Source organism: Cnephaeus nilssonii (assembly GCF_951640355.1).
Source record: "Cnephaeus nilssonii genome assembly, chromosome: 15".
Lineage (NCBI taxonomy): Eukaryota > Metazoa > Chordata > Mammalia > Chiroptera > Vespertilionidae > Cnephaeus > Cnephaeus nilssonii.
In genome coordinates, this window is record NC_137086.1 from 70,235,312 (window position 1) to 70,262,409 (window position 27,098).

Below are 27,098 nucleotides of genomic sequence, written 5' to 3' on the forward strand. Positions count from 1 at the left end.
AGACATTTATAGAACATTTCACCCCAATGCAGCAGAATATACATTCTTCTCACATGCACATGGATCACTCTCAAAGATAGACCACATGTTAGGACACAAAACAAGTTTCTACAAGTTCAAGAAGATTGAAATCATATCAAGCATCTCAGATCACAGTGGAATGAAGTAAAAAATCAACTACACTAAAAACACCCCAAAACATTTGAACACATGGAGGCTAAATAACATGTTATTAAATAATGAATGGGTTATCAGTGAGATCAAGAAATAAATAAATAAATTCCTGGAAACAAATGAAAATGAACACACAACAACCCAAAATCTCTGGGACACAGCAAAAGCAGTCCTAGAGGGAAGTTCATAGCACTATAGGCATACCTAAAAAACAAGAAACATTAATAATAAACTATTTAACCCTACAACTTAAAGAATTAGAACAAACAGAAAAGCCCAGAGTAAGTAGAAGGAAGGAAATAATAAAAATAATAGCAGAAATTAATGACATAGAGACAAAAAAAAAAAAAGTCAATGAAACCAAGAGCTGGTTCTTTGAAAAGATAAATAGATTGATGAACCATTAGCCATACTCATCAAGAAACAAGAGAGAGGACCCAAATAAAATCATAAAAGTGGAGAAGTAATCACTGACTCCACAGAAATACAAAGGATTGTAAGAAAATACTATGAACAACTATATGACAACAAGCTGGACAATGTGAATGAAATGGACAGATTCCTAGAAAAATATAATCTCCCAAATCTGAATCAGGAGGAATCAGAAAACATGAATAGGCTTTAATAACAATTGATGAAATAGAAGCAGTAATAATAATAATAAACAACCCAGCAAACAAAAGCCCAGGTCTGGATGGCTTCACAGGGGAGTTTTACCAAACATTCAAAGAAGAATGAACACCTATTCTCCTCAAATGATTCAAAAAAATCCAAGAGAAGGAACATTTCCAGACTCTTTTTATGAGGCCAGCATTATCTTAATTCCAAAACCAAGTAAAGATACTATAAAGAAAAAGAATTACAGGCCAATATCCCTGATGAACATAGATGCTAAAATCCCCAACAAAATAACAGCAAATCAGATCCAGCAATATATTAAAAACATCATACACCATGACCAAGTGGGATTTATTCCAGGGATTCAAGGCTGGTATAATGTTTGCAAATCAATAAACATGATACATCACATGAACAAATTGAAAGACAAAAATCTCATGATCATATCAATAGACACAGAAAAAGCATTTGATGAAATCCAATACCCATCCTATATAATAAAAGGCTAATATGCAAATAGACCAAATGGCAGAACGACCAGTTGCTATGACGCACACTGACCACCAGGGGGCAGATGCTCAACACAGGAGCTGCCTCCTGGTGGTCAGTGCGCTCCCACAGGGGGAGCGCTGCTCAGCCAGAAGTTGGGTTCACAGCTGGTGAGTGCAGTGGCGGTGGCGGGAGCCTCTCCCACCTCTGCAGCAGCGCTGAGGATGTCCAACTAACAGCTTCCCTGTGGGGAGCGGGCCCAAGTCGGCAATTGGATATCCCCTGAGGGCTCCCGGACTGCAAGAGGGTGCAGGCCTGGCTGAGGGCCCCCCACCCCCAAGTGCACAAATTTTGTGCACCAGGCCTCTGGTTTTTTATAAAAACTCAGCAAAGTGGAAATAGAGGGACCATATCTCAACATGATAAGGCCATATATGACAAAGCTACAGTGAGCATCATACTCAATGGGCAAGAACTAAAACCATTTCCCCCGAGAACAGGTACAAGATAGGGATGTCTGCTTTCACCACTCTTATTCAACATAGTACTGGAAGTTCTAGCCACAACAATCAGACAAGAAAAAGAAACAAAAGGCATCCAAATTGGAAAGGAGGAAGTAAAACTCATTATTCTCAGGTGGCATAGTGTACATAGAAAACCCTAAAGACTCCACCAAAAAGCTACTAGTCTTGCTGAAACCGGTCTGGCTCAGTGGATAGAGCGTCAGCCTGCGGACTGAAAGGTCCCAGGTTCGATTCCGGTCAAGGGCATGTACCTTGGTTGCGGGCACATCCCCAGTAGGGGTTGTGCAAGAGGCAGCTAATCGATGTTTCTCTATCATCGATGTTTCTAACTCTCTATCCCTCTCTCTTCCTCTGTAAAAAATCAATAAAAAATATATTTAAAAAAAAAAAAAAAGCTACTAGTCTTAATAAATGAATTTGGATATAAGCCTAATCAATGGACACAGACAACAGAGGGGTAAGGGCATGAATGGGGGCGGGGGGGGGGAGTAATGGGTGAATAAGGACACATATGTAATACTATAATCAATAAAGAAATTTAAAAAAATGAATTTGGCAATGTAGCAGGATACAAAATCAACACTCAAAAATCAATGCCATTTTTATACACCAACTAGGGGCCCAGTGCACGAATTCATGCACCTTGAAAGGAACTGTGGGCCGCGAGGCTGCTGTGGGCACAGGGGTAGGTCTTGGCCCATCCTCCACGCCCCAACCCGGCCCCTCCCGAAACGGTCTCAGTCCCCTGTCTGCTGGCAGCTCCACTAACACTGCTGCTGCTTCCACGCACTGACAGCACTGGCCCCGCTAGCATCCGCTGATGACGAGGAGCGACTGGGGCCGGTGCCAGCAGCGGGTGCGAGTGGATCTGGTGCCATCAGCAGGTGTGAGTGGCAGCTGCTGCCCGATCGCCCCTCAGGAACAGGGGGAGGTAGAGAAGCCCTTAAGGGTGATCGGGGCTGGCAGCTGCCACTCACACCACTGATGGTGCTTAGTGATCAGGACTGGCTCTGGCCGCCAGCAGCAGGTGTGAGCAGCGGCTCCGGCACGGCAGTGGGTGCCAGTGGTGGCTCTATTTCCGGCAGCGGGTGTGAGTGGGGCCATCTACAGCAGTGGGTGTGAGAGGCAGCTGCTAGCCCGATCACCCCTCAGGAGTAGGGGGAGGTGGAGAAGCCCTCAGGGGCAATCGGGGCAGGTGCAAGCACTGGGTGGGACTGCAGTGCGCAAGAGCAAAGAGGCTCACCCCGATGACAATGACCGGCGCCCTGCCTTGGTCTGCACCCCCACTCACCTGCTCCATCATTCCACCTGCTGCCAACACCTGCCGTGTTCCGTGCTCTGCCGCCTGCTGCCAACACTGCCATGTTCCATACTCACCCCCTGGTGATCAGTGCACATCATAGCGACTGGTTCTTTGGTTGTTCCACTGTTCAGTCTATTTGCATAATTAGCCTTTTATTAGGAACTAGGGGCCCGGTGCATGAAATTTGTGCACGCGGGGGGAGGGGTGTTCCTCAGCCCAGCCTGCACCGTCTCCAGTCTGGGACACCTTGGGGGATGTCCAACCTGCAGTTTAGGTCGGACATCACTCTCACAATCCCGGACTGCTAACTCCCAACTGCTTGCCTGCCTGCCTGCCTGCCTGCCTGATTGCCCCTAACCACTTCTGCCTGCCAGCCTGATCACCCCTGAATCACTCCCCTGCCAGCCTGATTGATGCCTAACTGCTCCCCTGCTGGCCCAATCGCCCACACTGCCCTCCCCTGCAGGCCTGGTCCCCCTGAATTGCCCTCCTCTGCTGGCCCAGCCCCCCACAACTGCCCACCCTCCCCTGCAAGCTTGATTGTCCCCACTGCCCTCCCATGCATGTCTGGTCACCCCCAAATGCCCTCCCCTGCAGGCCCAGTACCCCCTAACTGTCCTCCCCTGCAGGCCTGGTCCCCCCCAACTGCCCTCCCCTGCAGGCCCGGTCCCCCCGAGCTGCCCTCCCCTGCAGGCCTGGTCACCTCCAACTGCCCACCTGTCCCTACAGGCCCAGTCACCCCCAACTGCCCTCCCCTGCAGGCCCAGTCGCCCTCAACTGCCTTCCCCTGCTGGCTTGGTCGCCCACATGGGGCGGCCATCTTGTGACCATATGGGGGTGGCCATTTTGTGACCACATGGGGGCTGCTATCTTGAGCAAGGGTGTGATGGTCAATTTACATATTACCTCTTCATTATATAAGATTCCCAGAAAGAGAAACTAAACAATAATCCTATTTACCATTGCAACAAGAAAATTAAGATAATTAGAAATAAACTTAACCAAGGAGGTAAAAGACTTGTGCCCAGAAAACTACAGGACATTGAAAAAAAGAGATAGAAAAAGATGTAAACAAGTGGAAGAATATACCATGTTCATGAATTGGTAGAATTAACCTCATTAAAGTGTCCATACTACACAAGGCAATCTATAGAGTCAATGCAATCTCCATTAAAATACCAACAGCATATTTCACACATCTATAACAAATACTCCAAAAATTTATATGGAACAGGAAAAATACCCTGAATAGTTGCAGCAATCTTGAGAAAAAAGAACAAAGTTGGAGGATCACAATACCAGATATCAAATTGTACTACAAAGCCACCATATTCAAAACAGTCTGGTACTGGCACAAGAACAGACATATAGACCAATGTGATAGAATAGAAACCCGAGAAATCGACCCAAGCCATTACACTCAATTAATATTTGGCAAAGGAGGCAAGAGCATACACTGGAGCAGAGACAGTCTTTTCTTTTTAAAAAAATATATTTTATTGATTTTTTTACAGAGAGGAAGGGAGAGGGATAGAGAGTTAGAAACATCGATCAGCTGCCTCCTGCACACCTCCTACTGGGGATGTGCCCGCAGCCAAGATACATGCACTTGACCGGAATCGAACCTGGGACCCTTCAGTCCGCAGGCCGACGCTCTATCCACTGAGCCAAACTGATTAGGGCAGAGACAGTCTTTTCAATAAATAGTGCTGGGAAATTGGACAGATACATGCAAAAAAATGAAACTAGACCACCAACTTACATCATACACAAAAATAAACTTAAAATGGATAAAAGGCTTAAATGTAAGTCATGAAACCATAAAAATCCTAGAAGAACCCATAGGCAGCAAAATCTCAGACATTTATCGTAGCAATATGTTTACGGATACATCTCCTAGGGCAGTGGTGGGCAAACCGCAGCTCGCGAGCCACATGCAGCTCTTTGGCCCCTTGAGTGTGGCTCTTCCACAAAATACCATGGCCTGGGCAAGTCTATTTTGAAGAAGTGGCGTTAGAAGAAGTTTAAGTTTAAAAAATTTGGCTCTCAAAAGAAATTTCAATTGTTATACTGTTGATATTTGGCTCAGTTGACGAATGAGTTTGCCGACCACTGTCCTAGGGCAAAGGAAACTAAGGGGAAAATAAACAAATGGGACTGCATCAAAATAAAGGACTTCTGCACAGCAAAATAAACTATCAACAAAATGTAAAGGGAGCCCACTGTATGGGAGAACAGATTTGGCAATGATACATCTGATAAGGGGTTAATATCCAAAATATATAAGGAACTCATACAACTTAACAAAATGTAGACTAACAATCCAATTTAAAAATGGGCAAAAGCCCTAAATAGACACTTCTCCAAAAAGGACATACAGATGGCCAAGGAAAAATGTTCAATGTCACTGATCATCAAAGATATGCAAATTAAAATGACACCTGTCAGGATTGCTACCATCAACAAATCAACAAATGACAAGTGTTGGTGAGGATGTGGAGAAAAGGGAACCCTAGTACACCACCCCAGTCTGGTGGGAATGCAGACTGAGGCTGCCACAATGGAAAACAGTATGAAGTTCCATCAAAAAATAAAATATGCAACTGCCATTTGACCCAATGACCCCACTTCTAGGAATATATCCTAAGAAACCTGAAACACCAATCAGAAAGAATGTATGCATCCCTATGTTTGTAGCAGCACAGTTTACAATAGCTAAGATCTGGAAACAGCCCAAGTGCCCATCATTCTTGGCTTTGAATTCTTTTATTTTAAGTTTTAAAATATATTTTTATTGATTTCAGAGAGGAAGGTAGAGAGAGAAAGATAGGAACATCAATGATGAGAGAGAATCACTGATCGGCGGCCTCCTGCACATCCCCCACTGCAGATTGAGCTTGCAACCTGGGCAAGTGCCCCTGCCCAGAATTGAACCCAGGACCCTTCAGTCCATAGGTCAACACTCTATCCACTAAGCCAAACCAGCCAGGACTTGGCTTTGAATTCTTTAAAAACAAAACAACAATGAAAATGGCCATATAGCCCTGACCGGTTTGGCTCAGTGGATAGAGCGTCGGCCTGCGGACTCAAGGGTCCCGGGTTCGATTCCGGTCAAGGGCTTGTACCTTGGTTGCAGGCACATCCCCAGTAGGGCATGTGCAGGAGGCAGCTGATTGATGTTTCTCTCATCGATGTTTCTAACTCTCTGTCCCTCTCCCTTCCTCTCTGTAAAAATCAATAAAATCTATTAAAAACAAACAAACGAAAATGGCCATATATTTCCAATCAAAACACATTTCATGAGAAGAGTGGCATTCCATTTTTACAAGTGCTTTTAATGCCTGGCTTCATGAAAAATAACTCAATTCTCATATCTGCTTCTGTATTTAATCTGTTGGAATATGTTGCTTTGGTTCATGTATATGCAAACAATCCAGCTTTACTTTGATATTAGATAATGAACTTTTTACAAAACTGTCTATTCTCTGATACAACACCAAAACTTAACAAGTTGTAGTTTGCTATCTTAAAAATAAGGCGAGCCCCCCAAGTCAGGGGTCCTGGTAGAACACAAAACATACTCGGGAGCCAGGCAACATCTTTACTTCTATGTAGAAAGGTGCGCACACATGGTCTGGAAGCGCATGCACACCGAGCAGGCGGTCTGCTCAGCTTTATAACCAACCCCTAAGGCACATGACCTGTCCCTTGCTCTTGATTGGAGCTCAGGTGCAGTCTTTCGCGATTGGCTAATGCAAAGGGAGGGGTGGGCCTTCACTGTTGCAAGATGGTGGCCCCCAGGGGAGCTGCAAGCCATGTGGCCAACATGGCGGCTGCTAAGTCACGCAGTCCAAAATGGCGGCTGTCTAAACTGTTCTTTGACAGAAAAGATGACTTGTTTATTCTCACAACCCCCCCATTTTCTTTATTTAAACTCTTTTCTTCAAACTCGGCTGACACCCCTTGACTTTCCTGCTCTGCAGTGTCTAGAAGACTGACTTGCTATTTGGTCAATGCGGTTCCAATTAGCCCGTGGATAAGACATGGGACGATGTGACACCCTGTCACTATAGCTCCTACTCAAAGGGGTGAAGTGGACACCATTGCTCTAATGCATCAGAGAAAGGACCCTCGGTCCCAGGCTCCAGCTCACGCGTCACTAAAGCTGCCGATGCCTGTGGGGCCTCAGTGTTGGTCCGTGTGCTGTGTTGTCAGGGATGAATGCACAGCACTGGCCCCAACATGACACATCTTCCTCCTTCTCCTGCCTGTTCTCCCAGGGCACCCCGCTGCTGGCATCTAGCTGTTCACTATCCCTTTAGCTGCCTCTCGAGTGTAGTTAACGAGCCTTTGCTGGTTCTAGAAAATATAACTAATCCACCACATTCTTGTTCACAGTAGCCACCAGCACAGGACAGATTCAAACCCTGTGGCAATCTGAGTTCTAGCCTTAAACTCCTTGGCACCCCTCCTGGAACCCCAATGGGATCTGTGTGTATATGGGGATCAAAGGAGCCCCCGGACCCTCTCTCCTCTTCCTAGTCTGTCTGTCCATAGAAAAGGTTTACGATGTGCCAAAGTGAAAGGAATAGCCAATTGTATCAGAGCGCAAGGTCCACTTCATTCACTGGGCAAGGCCCAAGTCAGGGTCCCCCATGACACCACCAGACATCAGCACGGGGTACCGACAGTGCAGCACGATGGGCTTCTGAGGATATTCAGCCGTTGACGCATCTGGATAAGTTTCTCATAAACTCTGAGCACTGTTCCCCCCCACCCCCACCCCCCTGAGAGGCAGGAGGTATAGTTTACATTGGAGGACAGGGGCCAGATCTTTACCTCTGTTGGATGGGAACAACAGGGCGCGTCTTACAGGAAGCGTTTCCCCAGGCGGTTTCCTCCTGGTACAAGGCAAGCACACATTCCATCCCGTTACTGTCTGAGGTCCGTCCGAATGGGAATGGGACCACTTGGGCCTCTAGCCTTCCTGTCGCGCAAGCGCAACAGTCGCTTTTATTCAGGGCGTGAACAGAATACCTAATCCATTCCACCCAGCCATTCGTTCCCTTATGTCCTACTTCTCTTTGCATGGTGGTGGCAGTGGCCTAGGGGATCTTGTCCTGTGACATCTACTCCTAAATCTAGTCCTAGCCAATCTTTTGACCTAAAGGCTGAAATATCCATGTCATTCAAGTTAACTATAACCAATAACTTAACTGGGTAAGCATGATCCAGATTGTACACATTTCTCCAGCCCACATTGTAAGTCCCTGCAATTTGCCAGATCCATAAAGCAAATAGAACTCAGAACATGATGGTTATTAAGACCGCTCACAGTTTTTAGCATCACTTTCAAGGGGATATGTCCTGGTATGGCTGTTCAAGTTGAGGTGTGTCCACCCTTAACCCGTGTGTGATAGGTCCAACCTCACTCTGCAGTCAGAACAGCAGTCTCTGTTGTAAGCAAGGCAGGTAAGGTCCTTCCCAGGAGGGTTCCAACTTGCTTCCCTTCCAAGTCTTTATTAGAACAAACGTAGCCTTCCAGTCGATGGTGATGAACTGGAAACTCCAGAGGGCCTTGGGTCAGGAGGCCTTCTAACCTGAGAGATTAAAGTAGAAGAGCTACCCAGTACTCAGTTCTGAAGAAATTGGTCCCTAGTTTCCACTGTAGGAAGATCTTGAGGCTTTCCAGGGCCTATTGGAATCACCTACAGCCAACCCTAGGTAAAAAAACAAACAAACAAACAAAAAACAAAACAAAAAAACTTTTCTTAAAATTCAAACCCTAGGAAGGTTGTCAAACTTGCTTTTACCAAAAGATTATATATTAAAGTGTATTAGACAGGAACATAGGCCAGCAAACTTCAGTTCCTATGATTAAAAGATGGTCTTTTTATCAAATACCTGATAAATATAATTATTTTACTAGAAAAGAACTAACCAAAATAAGGCTTATTTGCTAACTTCATTTGTCCTTGGGTGTGGACAGCAAATGACACTAATTGGATTTCTCCCATCAGTCTTCCTGAGAACTTTGGCATAAACTATTTACCCTCTGTTTAGGGAGGCAAAATACACATCATTGACTTTTAAGTGTCCTTGGTTTAGGGAAGACAGAGCTTTCTACATGGTTGCAAACTGCTGTTTTAATATCTGTTTCCCTGTTCTGCTTGTCCTGGCTTACTGACCTGTATCATTTAATCAATTTCCTTTTAACATTTCTCTTTCCTTCTTATCACAGACACAACTTTCACAAATTTCACACTTTCAGATTAGCCTTCAAACCTTCTTTCTATGTCCTTCAAAAATGCATAACCATGCCTCAGTCCTTCCATTAAACATCTCCACTCCAATATTCTTCCTGTCACACCATCAGCAATTTGTACAGATCTTTTTTTTTTAATGTATTAGAATTATTAATTCTTAGAAACCTTATTTTTTCAATAATTTACCAAAAAGTAAACAGCCAGCGTTTTTTAGATTAACATTTATTAGCACATTTTTTGTAATGATTCTAAAAGACATTAATTAAAATTAAACTGGTTTTAACATAAAAAAAATTTGGTTTGGACCAATTAATCCTTTCTTATCAGGCCAATAAAATATTATATCCTAGGTGAAATTTTACCACACATATTACACATAAAGACTACAATATATTTTGAACTACTAATTTTTCCAGAGAAAATACAAGAATTATTTTTCTCAAAAATGAATTTCTATACTTTATGCATTTTTTACAACCATATAATTTCTCCCAACTTAATTTGAACTTTTAACCTTTTGCACTCGGATGTTGAGTGTGATGGTTATTGAATGTATCAATAATTTGAAATATAAAAAAATCCAAATAAATAAGTTTGTATGAAAAGAAACTCCAGTTTTTTATTCTACTGCCGTGCTTTGTAAAATCTGGGGTATTTAAAAAATTAAATCCCGAGTAGAACAAAGGAATCGAGAAAAAAGCAAGCGAGTGCAAAGGGTTAACTCTTAGAAGCCTCACTCCACTTCACCCCTCCTCCCACCCTCCCCTGCAAGTTATCAGTCAAACCTGCCACGCAGGAGATCTGCAGCACCCAAGGTGCTGGCGCCTGCCCCGTGGTGGGTGCCAGTGCTGAGCGACCAGGCGCCCACCCCGGGAACCCCGCTCCCCCCGCCCAGTGTCCAGTGAAGGAGCTGGTGGCTGGCATGGAGCATGTGCAGCTCCTTCCCCAGCACCACCCGGCTGCGGGGAGCCTCTGGCAGAGCACAGACCTTCTGTGAGCAGCAAGACGGAACCAGCCGAACCGGCCTTCTCCCCTGGCAGCCTGCTGTGAGCCCAGTCTCAGAGGCGAGGGGGGGGCACCCTGAGTCCCACTGGCTGTGCCCTGCCCTGGGGTTCAGGTGGGAGCTCACCAGTGCTTTCTCTCAGCACAGCGTCCCCCGGCATGGTGTCCCCCGGCACAGCGTCCCCCGGCACGGCGTCCCCCGGCACAGCGTCCCCCCCAGCACGGTGTCCCCGGCACAGTGTCCCCTGGCACGGTGTCCCCGGCACAGCGTCCCCCCCAGCACGGTGTCCCCGGCACAGTGTCCCCCGGCACGGTGTCCCTGGCACAGTGTCCCCCGGCACGGCGTCCCCGGCACAGTGTCCCCCGGCACAGTGTCCCCGGCACAGTGTCCCCTGGCACAGCATCCCCAGCACGGCGTCCCCTGGCACGGTGTCCCCCTGCATGGCGTCCCCTGGCACGGTGTCCCCAGCACAGTGTCCCCGGCACAGTGTCCCCTGGCACAGTGTCCCCAGCACAGTGTCCCCGGCACGGCGTCCCCTGGCACGGCGTCCCCGGCACGGTGTCCCCGGCACGGTGTCCCCCTGCACGGCGTCCCCGGCACAGTGTCCACTGGCACAGCATCCCCAGCACGGCGTCCCCTGGCACGGTGTCCCCCTGCACGGCGTCCCCGGCACAGTGTCCCCGGCACAGTGTCCCCGGCACAGTGTCCCCTGGCACGGTGTCCCCGGCACAGCGTCCCCCCCAGCACGGTGTCCCCGGCACAGTGTCCCCTGGCACGGTGTCCCTGGCACAGTGTCCCCCGGCACGGCGTCCCCGGCACAGTGTCCCCCGGCACAGTGTCCCCCGGCACAGTGTCCCCGGCACAGTGTCCCCTGGCACAGCATCCCCAGCACGGCGTCCCCTGGCACGGCGTCCCCGGCACGGTGTCCCCAGCACAGTGTCCCCGGCACAGCGTCCCCGGCACAGTGTCCCCCTGCACGGCGTCCCCGGCACAGTGTCCCCCTGCACGGCGTCCCCGGCACAGTGTCCCCTGGCACGGTGTCTCTGGCACAGCGTCCCCGGCACAGCGTCCCCCGGCACGGTGTCCCCGGCACGGCCTGCGGCTCTTTCTTCTGTGGAGCTTAATCTGCATCCTTTCCACGCAATAAGCCATAACTGTGAGATACATGCTAATTGCTTATTAAAACTGAGTATTCTGCCCTGACCGGTTTGGCTCAGTGGATGGAGCGTTGGCCTGAGGACTGAAGGGTCCCAGGTTCGATTCCGGTCAAAGGGCATGTACCTTGGTTGCGGGCACATCCCCAGTGGGGGGTGTGCAGGAGGCAGCTGATCGATGTTTCTCTCTCATCGATGTTTCTAACTCTCTATCCCTCTTCCTTCCTCTCTGTAAAAAATCAATAAAATATATTTAAAAAACAAAAACAAAAACAAAAAAACCCTGAGTATTCTGTCTTTGTCAAATTTCATCTTAAAATGGCATTGCTGCTCAGAGTTCTTCATGACTCTCATTAACAGGTATCTAACTTACTTACAGAAATAATCTTGAATACGACATCCTTGAGAAATATCTAATGGGGAAAAAACCTCAATTTTAAGACATGTGAAGTATGTTCCTAGCAATTTATTTATTTCAAATAATTTTTAAAATTGATTTTAGAGAGAGAGGAAGGAAGAGGGGGAGAGAAACATGGATGCCGCGCTAAACTGCGGCCGCCTCCCATTCTGGGAATCAAAGTGGCAGGGGATGATGCCCAACCAGCTGAGCCACACCGGCCAGGGCTCGCATTCCCAGCATTTCAGGTCATTCGCTACATTGCTTAAAAGCCCTGTGGCTTCCTGGTGAAGTTGGAATAAAACCCTAACCCCTCTCCCTGGCTTACAAAGGTAAACCCTGACCTACGCGTGTCACTGTCTCGGGCCGAGCTCCCTCGCCTGGGTCTCGCTCCTCCTCTGTAGGCGGGCAAGCTCGTCCCGTCCCAGCCGGCCTTTGTGCACGCTGCTCCGCTGGCAGCAGGCAGGCTCTCCACCCTTAGCTTCTCCAGGCTTCTCTGGCCTTGCGGATAGCAGCGCCCACCATCGCCCTCTCTGAAGTCTCTGCAGAGACTCATCACTGCCTGATCGGGTCTTGGTTTTTATTTATTGATTCATGTCTTTCTTCTTTTAATAGAATATACATTCCATAGGGATGTATGGATCTTTTATATATAAACATATATATATATGTTTTTTAATTGATTTCAGAGAGGAAGGGAGAAGGAGAGAGAAATAGAAACATCAACGATGAGAGAGAATCATTGATTGGCTGCCTTCTGCACGTCCCCCACTGGGGGTCAAGTCCGAAACCCGGGCATGTGCTGGAATCGAACTTGGAACCCTTCAGTCTGAAGGCTGATGCTCTATCCACTGAGCCACACCAGCTAGGGCGGGACATATGGATCTTGAGTGTCTAATTACTTTACTCTCCTAGGACCTAGGAGAGTGCCTGGCATATAATATGGGCTCAATAAATATTTTCTGAGTGAATGAAGAAAAAAAGAAATGATTTGTCATTGTAGAACCACTGTAGAAGTTGAATGTTTCTCTCATTCGTTTTAGGTCAGTGGTTCTCAGTCTAGGCTTTGCATTAGGATAACTTGAGGAGCTTTCTAAAAACTCCAGATGCCCAGGCCACACCCAAATTAGTCAGCATCTCTGGGGTGGATCCCAGATGTCAGTATTTGTTTTAAACCTGGGTATTTCCTAGGCTGTCTGAGCAGCTACACCCAAAGATTGTACTGTCGTTACCACTAGATGGCAGTAGAAACTCTTCAAACACCACCAGCCAAGGCTGAGGCCCAGTCTCTCAGCTAAGGATGGACCCATTATTTCACTTCCTTTTATTCTAAAATTAAGCAAAAACAAAACTGAACTGAAATTAACATAAGTTATATAATTACTTTCAATATAAACACCAACCTTGATCTGATGAAGCAAATACAAATCTATAGTAGATGAAATTACTTTTCTGAATTAATTTTGGCTATTTCTAATGACTTAAAGAAATAATAATTTCTAATTATTAAAGAAATAATTCTAGACATTACCATAATAAGCACCTATATGTCTGTCACAGAGGCTAATAAAATAAAAAATACAATATAATTGTAACCCCCTGAATATGTTTCTTTTCTCCCTGCTCCCCCCCTCCCCCCAGGTTTCCTATTCTAAAAAGCCTAAACCTGGCTGGCCAGTGTTGCTCAGTGGGTTGAGCATAGTCCCATGCACCAGGAGGCCACTGGTTCGATTCCCAGTCAAGGCACATGCCCTGTTCTCAGGATCAATCCCCAGTAGGAGGCATGCAGGAGCAGCTGATTGATGTTTCTCTCTCTCCCCTCTCCCTTCCCCTCTCTGAAATCAATAAAAACATATTTAAAAAAATAAAAAGCCAAAATCTACGAGTATGCTCAAATATGCCTAGAATCCCTCTATAGGAGCCATAGCTATACCAAAAAATGTAAGCTTATATCTGGGTGTGGTTTTTTTTCCAGGAAAAAAACTTTTTTAAATTTCTTTATTTTATTTTTATTTATTTATTTTTAAAATATATTTTATTGATTTATTACAGAGAAGAAGGGAGAGGCTAGAGAGTTAGAAACATCGATCAGCCACCTCCTGCACACCCCCCACTGGGGATGTGCCCGCAACCAAGGTACATGCCCTTGACCGGAATCGAACCTGGGACCCTTCAGTCCGAAGGCAGACACTATACACAGAGCCAAACCGGTTAGGGCTAATTTCTTTATTGATTAAGGTATTACATATTTGTCCTCATCTCCCCATTACCTTCCCAACCCCGCCCCCACTCATGCCACCCCCCCGCCCCTGTTGTCTGTGTCCATTGGTTAGGCTTATATGCATGCATACAAGTCCTTTGGTTGATCTCTCCCCCTTACCCCCACCCTCCCCTACCTTCCATCTAGGTTTGATAGTTTGATAGATGCTTCCCTGTCTCTGGATCTGTTTTTGTTCATCAGTTTATGTTGTTCATTATTTTCCATAGATGAGTGAGATCATGTGATATTTATCTTTCTCTGACTGGCTTATTTCACTTAGCATAATGCTCTCCAATTCCATCCATGTTGTTGCAAATGGTAAGAATTCCTTCTTTTTAAGCACAGTGTAGTATTCCATTGTGTAGATGTGCCACAGTTTTTTAATCCACTCATCTGTGATGGGCACTTAGGCTGTTTCCAGATCTTAGCTATGGTGAATTGTGCTGCTATGAACATAGGGGTGCATATATCCTTTCTGATTGGTGTTTCTGATTTCTTGGGATATATTCCTAGAAGTGAGATCACTGGGTCAAATGGAAGTTCCATTTTTAGTTTTTTGAGGAAACTCCATACTGTTCTCCACAGTGGCTGTACCAGTCTGCATTCCCACCAGCAGTGCACGAGGGTTCCTTTTTCTCCGCATCCTCGCCAGCACTTGTCGTTTGTTGATTTGTTGATGATAGCCATTCTGACAGGTGTGAGATGGTACCGCATTGTCGTTTTGATTTGCATCGCTCGGATGATTCGTGACTTTGAGCATGTTTTCATATATCTCTGGGCCTTCCTTCTGTCTTCTTTCCAAAAGTTTCTATTTAGGTCCGTTGCCCATTTTTTGATTGGGTTGTTTATCTTCTTTTTGTTAAGCTGCAAGAGTTCCTTGTAAATGTTGGAGATTAAACCCTTATCAGTGATAACATTGGAAAAGATGTTCTCCCAGGTAGTGGGCTTTCTTGTTGTTTTGTTGATGGTTTCTTTTGCTGTGCAGAAGCTTTTTATTTTGCGGTAGTCCCATTTGTTTATTTTCTCTTTAGTTTCCATTGCCTTGTCTGAGATTTTGCTGCCTGAGGATTCCTCTAGTACTTTTATGTTTTCCCATCTTAGGTTTAAGTCCTGTATCCATTTTGAGTTTATCTTTGTGTATGGTGTAAGTTGGTGGTCTAGTTTCATTTGTTTGCATGTATCTGTCCAATTTTCCCAACACCATTTGTTGAAGAGACTATCTTGACTCCATTGTATGTTCATGCCTCCTTTATCAAATATTAATTGAGCATAGTGGTTTAGGTCGATATCTGGGTTCTCTATTCTATTCCATTGGTCTGTATGCCTGTTCTTGTGCCAGTACCAGGCTGTTTTGAGAACAGTGGCTTTGTAATACAGCTTGATATCTGGTATAGAGATCCCACCTGCTTTGTTCTTCTTTCTCAGGATAGCTGCAGCTGTTCGGGGTCTTTTTTTAATTCCAGCTGAATTTTTGGAGAGTCCGTTCTAGGTCTGTGAAATATGCCGTTGGTATTTTAATGGGGAGTGCATTGAACCTATAGATTGCTTTGGGTAGTATGGACATTTTTATGATGTTGATTCTACCACTCCATGAACACGGTATGTTCTTCCATCTGTTTACATCTTCCTCTATCTCTTTTTTCAGTGTCCTGTACTTTTCCGCGTATAGGTATTTTACCTCCTTAGTTAAGTTTATTCCTAGGTATCTTAATTTTTTTGGTGCGATGGTAAATGGGATTGTTTTTTAGTCTCTCTTTCTATAAGTTCACTGTTGGTGTATAGAAATGCCATAGATTTCTTGGCATTAATTTTGTATCCTGCTACATTGCCAAATTCATTTATTAAGTCTAGTAGTTTTTTTATGGAGTCTTTAGGGTTTTCTATGTATAGTATCATGTCATCTGCGAATAAGGAGAGTTTTACTTCTTCTTTTACAGTTTGGATGCCTTTTATTTCTTCTTCTTGTCTGATTGCAATGGCTACTATTTCCAGCACTATGTTGAACAGGAGTGGTGAGAGTGGGCATCCCTGACTTGTGCCTGTTCTTAGGGGAAATGGTTTTAGTTTTTGCCTATTGAGTGTGATGTTGGCTGTGGGTTTGTCATATATGGCTTTTATGATGTTGAGGTATGATCCTTCTATTCGCACCTTGCTGAGAGTTTTTATCAAGAAGGGGTGTTGGATTTTGTCAAATGCTTTTTCTGCATCGATTGATATGACTATGTGATTTTTCTCCCTCAATTTGTTTATGTGATGTATATTGATTTGCGGATATTGTATCATCCTTGCATCCCTGGGATAAATCCTACTTGGTCATGGTGTATGATCTTTCTGATGTACTGCTGAATCCGATTTGCTAGGATTTTGTTGAGGATTTTGGCATCTATGTTCATGAGGGATATTGGCCTGTAATTCTCTTTCATTGTGTTACCTTTATCTGGTTTTGGTATTAGGGTGATGCTGGCTTCATAGAAGGAGCTTGGAAGTGTTCCTTCCTCTTGAATTTTCTGGAATAGTCTGAGGAGATAGGTTTTAGTTCTTCCTTGAATGTTTGGTATAACTCCTCTGTGAAGCCATTTGGTCCCTGACTTTTGTTTGCTGGAAGCTTTTTGATGACTGCTTCAATTTCTTCCATAGTTATCAGCCTATTGAGATTTTTAGATTTTTCCTGATTGAGTTTTGGAAGGATGTATTTTTCTAGGAATATGTCCATTTCCTCCAGGTCGTCTAGTTTGTTGGAATAGAGTTGTTCATAGTATTTTTTTAAACAATCCTTTGTATTTCTGTGGGGTCTGTTGTTATTTCGCCTCTATCATTTCTGATTTTGTTTATTCTTGGTGAGTCTGGCTAGAGGTTCATCAATCTTATTTATCCTTTCAAAGAACCAGCTCTTGGTTTCATTGATCTTTTGTATTGTTTTTTTTTTTTTTTTTGGTCTGTATGTCATTTATTTCTGCTCTAGTCTTTATTATCTCCTTCCTTCTGCTCACTCTGGGCTTTTCTTTCTTTCTTTTTTTTTAATATATTTTATTGATTTTTTACAGAGAGGAAGGGAGAGGGCTAGAGAGTTAGAAACATTGATGAGAGAGAAACATCAATCAGCTGCCTCCTGCACACTCCCTACTGGGGATGTGCCCGCAACCAAGGTACATGCCCTTGACCAGAATTGAACCTGGGACTCTTGAGTCCGCAGGCCAACACTCTATCCACTGAGCCAAACCGGTTAGGGCATCTGGGCTTTTCTTGTTGCTCTTTTTCTAATTCCTTGGGTTGTAGAGTTAGATGATTTACTACCATTTTTTCTTGTTTTTTGAGGTAGGCTTGTAGAGCTATAAACTTCCCTCTCAGGACTGCTTTCATTGTGTCCCATAGGTTTTGGATTGTTGTGTTTTTATTGTCATTAGTTTCCAGGATGTTTTTAATTTCTTCTTTGATCTCATTGGTAACCCAATCAATATTGAATAAAATGCTCTTCAGCTTCCAAGTGTTTGAATTTTTTGGATTGTTTTAATTGTAGTTTATTTCTAATATTATGCCATTGTGGTCTGAGAAGATGCTTGATATGATTTGTATCTTTTTGAATTTGGAGAGACTTTGCTTGTGACCCAATATGTGGTCTATTTTTGAAAATGTCCCATGTGCACCTGAGAAGAACATATATTCTGTGGCTTTGGGGTGAAATGTTCTGAAGATGTCAGTTAAGTCCATCTGATCTAGTAAGTCATTTAGGATTGCTGTGTCTTTGCTGATTTTTGTCTAGAGGATTTAGCCAGTGCTGTCAGTGGTGTATTAAAGTCCCCTACTATGATTGTATTGTTGTCAATCTCTCCCTTGATATCTTCCAGGAGTTTTTTTATGTATCTGGATGCTCCTGCATTGGGTGCATATATGTTTATCAGGGTTATACCCTCTTGTTGTATTGATCCTGTTAGTATTATGAAGTGGCCTTCCTTATCTCTTGTTATGGCCTTCACTCTGAGGTCTATTTTGTCAGATATAAGTACTGCTACCCCAGCTTTTTTTTCATTTCCATTTGCCTGGAAGATATTTTTCCATCCCTTCACTTTCAGTCTGTGTGAGTCCCTTGTTTTGAGGTGGGTCTCTTGTAGACAGCATATGTATGGGTCATGTTTTTTTTATCCATTCAGCCACTCAATGTCTTTTGATTGGAGCATTTAGTCCATTTACGTTTAAAGTTATTACTGAAAGGTACTTGTTTGTAGCCATTTTTATTTTTTGAGGCTGTGTTCCTTCTTACCTGTTTATTTCTTCTTTTTACAGCATTCCATTTGGCATTTCTTGCATTGCTGGCTTGGTAGTGATAAACTCCCTTAGCCTTTTTTTTTTGTCTGCGAAGCTCCTGATTTTCCCTTCAATTTTGATTGATTGATAGTCTTGCTGGATAGAGTATTCTTGGATTCAGACCCTTGCTTTGCATCACGTTGTATATCTTCTTCCATTCCCTTCTAGCTTGATGTGTTTCTGTTGATAAATCATTTGATAATCGGATGGGGGATCCTTTGTAGGTAACTCTCTGTCTCTCTCTTGCAGCTTTTATGATTCTCTCTTTGTTGTTAACATTTGCCATTGTAATTATGGCGTGTCTTGGTGTGGGTCTTTTGGGATTCATCTTGCTTGGGACTCTCTGTACTTGTGTAACTTTTTTCTTCCCCATATCAGGGAAGTTTTCTGTAATTATTTCTTCAAATACATTTTCTAATCCTTGCTGCTCATCTTGTCCTTCTGGCAGCCCTATTATACATATGTTATTTTATTTTGCATTGTCCCAAAGCTCCCTTAGGCTCTCCTCCTGCTTTTTAATTTTTTTCTCTAGTTGCTGTTCAGATTGGGCTTGTTTTTGTACTTTATCTTGTAATTCACTAATTCGGTCTTCTGCTTCTTCCAGTCTACTGTTGAAGCCTTCCATGGTGTTTTTGATTGTCACTATATCATTTTTCATTTCTTCTTGATTTTTGCATAGGTTGTTGATTTTCTTGTCCATCTGGTGTATGAACTGTATGACCATTACTCTTAATTCTTTTTCTGTCATGTTGCATGCTTCCGTTTCACTTATTTCCTTTCTTGGAGATTCCTCCTTTTCTTTCCTCTGGGGATTATTTCATTGTCTCCCCATTCTGACTATTACCAGAGGGTTCAAATGTCAAGTTGTGGGGGCCTGGGCCATGTGCAGTGGGAGTTTTGCACCCCCCAAGTGTCACTGAAGAGCTCTGACACCACAACGTGTGGCTGCTATGGGATTGTGGGAGCCACATTCGCCCCGGGTCAGAGTCACAGGCACTTAGTATGGCCACGTGTGTGCACCTAGAATCTGGGGCCCTGCCTGCACCATGTTGAAACAGAGAACCCACTGGCATGTGCCAAAAATCAAAGTCCCCTAGTGCGTGTCAGGAGTCAGATGCTCCCTGTGTCTGTGCCGAGAATCGAGTATCAGAGTCTGTTGCTTTGTGCTACCTTGCACTGAGAATCAGGGTCCCTGCGTGCGCGTGTGCCAAGAATTGGAGTCACTGGTTCTTAGTGTGAATGTCTTGGGAATCAGGGATCCCAGACGCATGCAATGAGAAACAGAGTCTAGTCACTGGTGCTCATTGCTGCCTCTTGTGTGGAGATTCAGGGTCCCCGGTCTGCTCAGGAGACCAGGTTGCACCGTCGCACTGTGTTGGCAGAAGGTCCACTCCTGCCCTGTGGTAAACAGCCTTCTGTGTGTGCTTGCCCTGAGTCAAAGTCAGGTGGCACTGCCACTCAGTGTGGGTGTGGGGTCTGGTCCCGCGGGTGTGCACTGCGGGAAACAAACTCCCCGGGTCCATGCACCCAGGCTCAAACTCAGCACTGTCTCCCCGCGTGGTGCAGGATTTGTTTGTGGAAAACAATCTCCCCAAGACTGCGTACCTCGGCTCGAATTCAGCACTGTCTCCCTGCCCTGCGTGGGTGTGGGTCACAGAAAACAGTCTCCCTAAGGATGCGCACTTAGGGTCAAATTCAACAGTCTTCCTGCCTCGGTGCAGAGCCTGCTCATGGGAAACAAACTTTCCGTGTCCGACACCAAGGCTTAAAGTCAGGTAGAGCTGCCACTGCCGTGTGTGTGTGTGTGTGTGTGTGTGTGTGTGTGTGTGTGTGTGTGCAGAAAGCCCTACCTAACGGCCGGGGTCTGGCAGTTCCTATCCGCTGCCACAGGGGTGGTGCGGGAGGGGGATTGGCTTTGTGACTCACAGAAATCTGCAGCCGGGTGCCTGGAGTCTTGGTGTTCCTGGGTCTGCAGCTGTGGTCGCAGGTCTTCTACCAGAGCGGCTGTATGGTACCGGTTTGCTATCGAGACCAGACTGGGTGGTGGCGACGCTGGGATCCTAGTCTCAAGCAGTTCTGGTTTTCAAGGTGGCGAGGTCTCTGTGCTGCCCGTGTTCTCCCCGGAGTGTTTGCGGCGGCCGCGGGGTTTTGCCGTCTAAGACTGCCCGGACTGGCAGCCCCGTGGAGGACCCGCAGGGTCTAACTGTCCCTATTTCTCTCTCACACACACACACTCAGGCCCACACACTGCTCTACCGCTCCCTCACTCTCTCACACTCTCCCTCCCTACCTTCCTGCCAGTCATCTCTTTTCTTATATCTGGGTTTTAAAAGAATCTGTCTTCTCTTTTTACTAATCTGACTTGGTCTGAAATCCTTTAAAAATATTTAAAATCCTTATTTTATTACTAGTAGCCCATTTGCAGGAAGAATCCTGCAAGCAGTCGCTGCGGCCGCGTGCACTGCCGCTGCCGCCTCTGTTGTGGCCTCTGCGCCTGCACCCGAGCGCCCCTGCCGCCCGCCCCGCTCCGCCATGCTCCGCCCTGCCCCACCTGGGCTTTCCCTCTGGCAGCCTCCTAGCTTTCCACTTTTCCTCCCTCTTCCTTCTAAGTTGTCTTCAGTCTTCACTCCTCCCTCCCTCAGCGTATGCAAATTAACCGCCATCTTTGTTGGGTAATTTGCATACTTGCCCTGATTGGCTGGTGGGCATGGCTTGGGCATAGCGAAGGTGCAGTCAATTTGCATATTACCATTTTATTAGGTAGGATTATAATAGCTTTATTGAGAAAGAACTCACACGTCACACATACGCTTCACCCACGTTCAGTCTCCGGTTTGCTGGTTTAGGTGTGGGCCGCCTCTTTGGGAATCCGCCTTCCCTGGTGGGCTCTGGCCGTGGGGGTGCCCCTGCCTGTCCGCCTGGCCACGCATGACACCGTGGAGGTGCCCCTGCCTGTCCGCCCGGCCACGCATGACGCCGTGGGGGTGCCCCTGACTGTCCGCCCGGCCACGCATGACGCCCCCTGCTGCGGGGCTCCTCGGCCCTTCACAGCCTCCCGCGCTCGGCCGCAGCCCAGGCGGCGGGAAGGCCTGGCGGCGCTCCCAGCAGACCGCGGAGGGGCGCTGGGCGGGACTTAGGGGTGTCCTTAATAAACTCTGTGGTCTCAAAGTTTCCTAAGTGGCATGTCTACTAGTTTAATTTTTTCCAAAAATGTCCTTCACGTCTCTCTGTCCCCAGCCTTTGCCTAGTTCTCACCTTCCCGTGGGAAATGCCAGGAGGGCGCAGAGCAGGCTCAGCTCCAGGCCTCGGGCCACTGGCGGCTCCTCCTGCTGGGAGGGGGGGGGATGGAGGTCCCCATGCTGAGGTCCCCACCGGACTCACCTGCAAGCAAAGATGGGGTTACTGCCTTCAGGCAGAGAAACGTTTAAGTCACAGGATTCCTTTTAACAGAAAAACGTACTAGATAAAGACCAGCCCACTGGCCTCCAAAATGGAATAAACAGCCGAACCGTGTTAAATCCCATGGAAGTCCCGGCAGCAGCTCCGCTGGCCACGGTGGCCGGGGCTCAGCGTCCCTGCCTGGGCGCCCGGGGAGACCCAGCCCCTGAGCGGAACGTGACCTGCTGGCTTTCCCAGGGAGAGGCACCCGCAGCCCACCGCGCCTCACAGCTGCCGGGGGGCGGGGGGGAGGTGCACATCCCTCGCAGCACCAGCGCAGCCGGGGCTGCCCGGCCCGCTTCCAGGGAGCCCGCCCCCAGCGGGTACACTGCAGGAGCCGGACCAGCCGTGAGCCCATCCTTTCCCATGGGCAGCAAGCATGTCTGACCTTGTTCAGGGAGGAACCCTGAGGCCCCCTCCTTCCTGCTGGCTGCTCATGGTGCCCAGGTTCCTCGCAGGACATCCAAACCACGGCAGCCAGGGCCCTGCTCCATCGGACTGGGGAGAATCGTCTCTCAGCAACTCAAGCTGCTAAATAAAAAATACCCACCATTACTAGTTGCATTTTAAATTAAACAGGGTGCTTTAAAAAGTATCTACATACTAGTATATATAAAAGCCTAACTGGTAGCTATGACACACAATGACCACCAGGGGCAGACGCTCAACGCAGGAGCTGCCGTGACTTGGCAGCTGTGGTTCTTGGGTGACGCACCCAGAACCAGAGAGGAAGGAGCTGATTCCAGGGTGAGTCACCCCAGAACCGCCATCTTACAATCTGAGACCCCTTGGGGGATGTCAGAGAGCCGGTTTTGGCCCAATCCCCACAGGCCAGGCACAGGGACCCCACCCGTGCACGAATCCATGCCCTGGGCCTCTAGTCTTACTTAAAATTCAACTCTGTATTTCCTTACTAAGCTACTTAGCATCAAACAAAGGCGAAACTAAATTTCACTTTAGACATTTTGAGAGTGTTATCTCTAGGCTGAGGCCTTATGGGAGAGAAACAGTGAGTAAATTCATTTTCCTACGCAGACAGATCTTCCTTTCTTGCTACTTTGTTACTAGAAAGGAGAAAAATAAATCTTAGCAAATGTGCTTAATGTCAAAATGATTTCAGATAAATTTACTGTGACTAGGAAAACATTAGCTCCTATTCCGCCTTCCTGTGCTGCAGCCTGAGGTGAGAGCTTGGTTTTCCTGAACGTGGTTTGCAAGGGGACCCAGATGGGCAGAGGCGCCGAAAGGCCTGGGGAGGGGGGAGCAAGGAGTGTGCAGGACGAGGAGGAGAGAGGGAGGGAGGTCTGGATGAGAGGAGATATGAGATTGTGAATTGGTGCAGCCACTATGGGAAATAGTGTGGAAGCTCCTCAAAAAATTAAAAATAGAGCAACCAAATGATCCAGCAATTCCACTTCTGGGTATTTATCCAAAGAAAACAAAACACTAATTCAAAAAGATATATGCACCCCTATGTTCATTGCAGCATTATTTGCACAAGATTTGTGCAATGGGGAGGAGGGTCCCCTCAGCCTGCCCTGTGCCTTCTTGCGGTCCGGGTCCCCTTGGGGGATGTGCGCCTGTGGCTTAGGCCCAATCCCCCCATGGCAGTCAGACATGCCTCTCACAGTCCAGGACCCCTCACTCCTTACCGGCTGCCTTCAGCGGAGGCGGGAGCTTGCCAGCTGTGAGCCCGGCTTCTGGCTGAGTGCTGCTCCCCATGTGGAAGTGCACTGACCACCAGGCGGCAGCTCCTATGTTGAGAGTCTGCCTCCTGGTGGTCGGTGCACATCATAGCGACTGGTCATTCTGCCGTTCGGTCGATTTGCATATTACACTTTTATTATATAGGATACACAAGGTATGGAAGCAACCTAAGTGTCCATCACTAGGCAAATGGGTAAAGAAGATGTGGTACATATATACAATGGAATATTACCTAGACACAAAAAAGAATGAAATCTTGCCACTTGTGACAGCATGGATGCACCTAAGTGGTATTGTGTTAAATGAAATAAGTCAGACAGTCAAAGGCAAATATAATCTCACTTATATGTAGAATCTAAAAATCTAAGTAAATGAACAAACAAAACAAAAACAAACTCATAGATACAGAGAACACTTTGACAGTGGCCGACGGGAGCTGGGTGGAAGGGGAAGGGGCTGAGAGTACAAATGCCAGCGGCGAAGACAGTCCGGGGCTGGAGCGCGGCCCAGGGGTGCTGCCAGCAATGTTACAATATGTGCACGGTGTCAGGAGGCACAGGCTGACCGGCGTGCCACTGCTAGGTCATGTAAATGTCCCGTCCCTGTGCGGTGTACCTGAAACTAACATAGCTTCGTATGCCAGCTGTAACGGAAAACGTTCTTTAACGAGGCGCTAGTGACCACCCCGGCAAGTGGAACTCTGGGTGAGAGATGCTGTGCAGACTTTTCTGATGTTTCCTGGTGTGGTGCTGTGGAACCTTTCCCTTCCTCTCCGTAGCGTTTTGTCCACATTATTTGGGGGTTTTCAGCAGTCTGGGGGTTTAACACACGGCTGGCCCTGGCGGGAGTGGCTGTCGGTGCTCCGAAAGGCCGCTGGCTGCATCCCCGTCAGGGCCCTGCCCGTGGCAGGCTGGGTGCCCAGTGGGGCGTGCAGGAGCCGGGATGGGGTGGCGCTCTCGCACACGGACGGCTCCCCTGGGGAGCCCAGTCAGATCTGAGGCCCCTGGTCCGCCTGTGCCGTGCCTGGGAGACGCCTGGGAAGAGACTGCTTCACCGCAGGCAAGGACGCAGCCATCTGCGAAGAACTGGGCTCCCTGCCAGCGTTTGCAGAGAAGGAAAGCGCCCGGCAGCACCCTCTCTCCTCACGGCACCGTCTGTTCCTCCGTGTTTTTCTGTCCTCCTCATACTGAGCAGCTCAATAGCCACCCCACCCCCCGCCTGAAACTCCCTCCTCCCTCAGGGCTGTGGTCACAGTGATGTCTATAACAATAAACGTGTGATATGCTAATTAGCCTGGACGTCCTTCCGGACGACCTTCTGGAGAAAGAAGCCCAGGTCCTGGGTGCCAGAGGGAAGCTGGTCCTGCAGCGGGAGGGCGGGGCGGAGGGGGGGGGGAGGCCTGCTCTTGCAGGAATTCCGTGCATCGGGCCTCCAGTAAGAATGAAGTAGCAAGGTCAGCGTGTGTGCGTGGTGTGCTCACACTCCACGCGGGCGTGTGCCTGCCCAGGAGGGTGGCGACCCTGTTCCGCGCCTTCCACTGAGCGGCCGCCCTGGCACCAGAAGCCAGAGGCCAGAGCCGGATGGAGGTCGCAGAGGACAGGTGCCAGGAAGGCGAACCAGCACCAGCCGGCCGCACTGCTTCCAGGCCTCACCCACAGGGGCAGGGGCGGCGCACAGGGTCACAGAGGGCAGACAGGTGTAGGCTCTTTGCCCATTACCTCATCCCAAACCAGCCCCCACCCGCCTCCCAGGAAGTGGAATGTCGGCCTAAGTGCTCCTCGGCAGGTATTGACTTCTGGTGTAAATTATTAAAGCGTCTTTCAGGCTATTTATGTCCCGATGCTCCAACCACACCAAGGCTTCGCGCTGGGAGGAGATGAAGCGTTTGCCACAGCATCGCCCTGGGCCTTCTCTCCACGTTGTGACCACATCCAGAAGAGAGAGAGAGAGAGAGAGAGGAGAGGGGAGAGGAGGGGAGGGGAGGGGCGGGGAGGGGAGGGGAGGGGAGGGGAGGGGAGGGGAGGGGAGAAGAAGAGAAGAGAAGAAGAGAAGAGAAGAGAAGAGAAGAGAAGAGAAGAGAAGAGAAGAAGAGAGGGAGGGAGGGAGGGAGAGAGGGAGGGAGGGAGAGAAGGAGGGACAGAGGAAGGGAGAAAGAGAGGAAGGGAAGGAGGGAAGAAGAGAGGGAGACAGAGAGAGAGAGAGAGGGAGGGAGAGGGAGGGAGAGAGGGAGAGAGATAGGGAGAGAGAGAGGGAGAGAGAGGCCGCAGGCTGGTTGGCACCGCAGAGCCAGCAGCTAGTAACCTGGGCCTGTAACACCAGCCCCAGCCCTGCCCACCCAGCCCCAGCCCTGCCCCACCCAGCCACAGCCCCGCCCACCCAACCACATCCCCACCCCACCACAACCCCGCCCACCAACCCCACCCAGCCACAGCCTGCCCCACCCAGGAACAGCCCGCCCCACCCAGTCACAGCCCACCCCACCCAGCCACATCCCCACCCCACCACAACCCCGCCCACCCAACCCCACCCAGCCACAGCCCGCCCCACCCAGCCACAACCCTGCCCCACCCAGTCACAGCCCCGCCCACCCAGCCACAACCCGCCCCACCCAGCCACAGCCCCACTCACCCAGCCACAGCCCCGCCCCACCCAGCCATAGCCCCGCCACACCACAACTCTGCCTCACCCAGCCACAGCCCTTCTCCACCCAGCCACAGCCCCGCCTACCCAGCCACAGCCCACCCCACCCAGCCACAGCCCGCCCCACCCAGCCACAGCCCCGCCTACCCAGCCACAGCCCCACCTCACCCAGCCACAGCCCCGCCCCACCCAGCCACAGCCCTGCCCCACCCAGCCACTGCCCGCCCCACCCAGCCACAGCCCCACCCACCCAGCTGGTGCTTAGGGCAGCGGCCTGGTCATGTCTCACTGGCTCCCACCATAGTCTGTCCCGAGGAAATGGAAAGGGGGTGGTGTTTGGCACCTTTGCAGTGCCCCTCCGCACACACGCCTGTCTCTGACCCACACAGGCCTCCCCGGGAGCGGGCCGCGCACCGGCGCCTCACCTGCGGCCGCGTGGCTGCTGCTCTGAGGGCGCGGAACCTGCAGCAGGGCTTCCACACGCGTCCAGGCCACGCGCGTCCCAACCTTCCCACGTGCACAGTGAGGCCACGTGCACCTAAGAATGAGACTTCTGGCCAAGGGGGTGGGGTGATAGCTGGGCCCTGGGGTCCTGCTGGCTATGGTGGCCTGGAGGCCGGAGGCCCCAGACGCCCAGCTGCGCTCGGAGGGGACGTGGACGGCCGCTCACCGGGTGGTCACCCGATGCTCCTGAGATGGCCGACCCTTTCCTGGCCATTCACAGGTACAGCTCAAAGCCGCGTTCACGTCCTTGTTTGTAATCGTTTCTTGTTTATTAATGTGAGGAACTATAGTGTGTTTTTTTGCTAATCCTTGCCTGAGG